This window comes from Microtus pennsylvanicus, chromosome 12 (genome assembly GCF_037038515.1).
Source record: "Microtus pennsylvanicus isolate mMicPen1 chromosome 12, mMicPen1.hap1, whole genome shotgun sequence".
Classification (NCBI taxonomy): domain Eukaryota; kingdom Metazoa; phylum Chordata; class Mammalia; order Rodentia; family Cricetidae; genus Microtus; species Microtus pennsylvanicus.
This window is the reverse complement of record NC_134590.1, coordinates 80,112,430-80,114,360: the sequence shown is the minus strand read 5'-3', so window position 1 is coordinate 80,114,360 and position 1,931 is coordinate 80,112,430. Positions and strand designations below refer to the sequence as shown.

Sequence of the window (1,931 nt, the reverse complement as noted above, 5' to 3'; positions counted from 1 at the left end):
CTGCCAGGCTCCCGGCAGCTTTCCGGGGCTCGCGCCCTCTTCCTTCCCTGTGACTCGGGTCAGGGAGCTGTCTTCAGCAGCACCTACTAATCTTGTTAAATCCTAAGTGCCTCTTGGCTTTATGGGCCCACTTACTTCTCATTCCAGCCCTCTTTGACCTTGCAGTCTTTGTGTGGCTTGAGAGTCATCTCACAAGAGCTGTACAGTTAATTCTAGAGCGCCAGACTGAAGAATATGTGTGGGACCTGCCCGCAGGGAAAGAGTGTTGTGGCCCATCAAACGAGATGTAAGATCTATACTGGACATTTAAAATATACACTGGATTTTGGTCACCTGGTCACTGCATTTCGTCTGTTTTTAGAAGGGGAAAATGAATTTGTATTGAAGTCATTTTGGGTGAAAACACACCACAGATGAGAACAGAAGATGTCTAATGACTTGTCTAGCCATGCTGCACATAAGCTAATCATATTAGATATACCTTACAATCCAACAATTTCACTAACCTAAATTAGTTAAATTATTTTATTTTTTATAAGTCCTCTCTCTCTCTCTCTCTCTCTCTCTCTCTCTCTCTCTCTCTCTCTCTCTCCGTGTGTGTGTGTGTGTGTGTGTGTGTGTGTGTGTGTGTAACGCATTCCAAAAAATGCTTTTTAATACTGAATCCAACTCTTAGGAAAATTACATGTCCTGGAAACTGGGTTACCTTCCAAACGCAGTGTCCAGGGATTAAATATGAACACTTCAGGGCTGGAGAGATGGGTAAGAGCACTTACTGTTCTAGCAAAGGACCCGGTTCAGTTCCCAATACCCACATCAGACAGCTCACAACTGTCTTCAACTCATATTCTAGGGGATCTGATGACCTCTGGCCTCTGAGGGCACCTGCACACACATGGCACACATAAATGCACAGAGGTGTACATATAAACACAAATAATAATAGATATGCCTTTTTAAGATATGTGATCAAGAGAAAATAGGGCATTTGGCTTCAAGTCATAAGTTCAAGGCGTTGGCCAGTATCTTAGTGTTCTATTGCTGTAATAAAACACCATGACAGAGGCAACGTATAAAAGAAAGCTTTAATTTAGCCTGTGGTTTCAGAGGGCTAGAGTCCATGGTGGCAGAATAAGAGAATGACCGAGAGCTCACATCTTGATCACAACCACAAGGCTGAGGCAGAGCGCTGGGAATCACAGGAGAGTCTTCAGAAACTTCAAGGCCACCCCCAGGGACACACCTCCTCCAACAAGACCACACCTCCTAACCCTTCCCAAACAGTTCCACTAACTGGGGAACAAGCCTTCAAATATATGGCCTATGGGGGCCATTCTCATTCAAATCACCACAAGAGGGAGAAGCAAATTGAATAACAGTGATACTGAGAAGGGAAGGAGACGTTTGTGCAGAAGTGTGCCCTATTCCACACTGTGGAACAGGGAAACAAACATAAGACTGGACCACATCTCCAGGGACTGGGCAGAAGTCAGATTGCTGCTGGATTGTCTTACACAGATGCCAGCAAGAGAAAAGGCATCACCTGGCGAGAGGATACCGGTTGGAAAACCCCTGGAAGGACATATCTGGAACACAAATGATCTTCACCAGGACTTGGAAGGGAGAAAGCGCAGACCTAGCAGGTTTATCTTTAAAAGTCTACTAACGAGTAATAGCCTTACTTACTACAAAACAGATGTCTCACAGCTTTGAATGTGTACCATAATTTAATTCACCCACCCGCGCTCAGACAATGAGCTGCTAACAGAACATCTCTGCTGTATCAGTGCTGATTTAAGTAAAATTGTTGTGTAGTAATGTGAATATGATCTTTTTAAAAATAGCAACTCCAATTCTGTAAACATCACCACTGTTTCCCCTACCTCAAAATAGGAGTGGGCTTAATTAGTTCAGCCTTCCACAAATAGGAG

The 1,931-nt window shown here is 44.0% G+C and overlaps 1 pseudogene; it reads left to right on the top strand.

Annotated features, from left to right (window-relative positions):
• The first annotated feature begins 758 nt into the window (after window positions 1-758).
• On the top strand, window positions 759-1,673 carry LOC142832935 (cytochrome c, somatic pseudogene; annotated as a pseudogene).
• The last annotated feature ends 258 nt before the right edge of the window (window positions 1,674-1,931 follow it).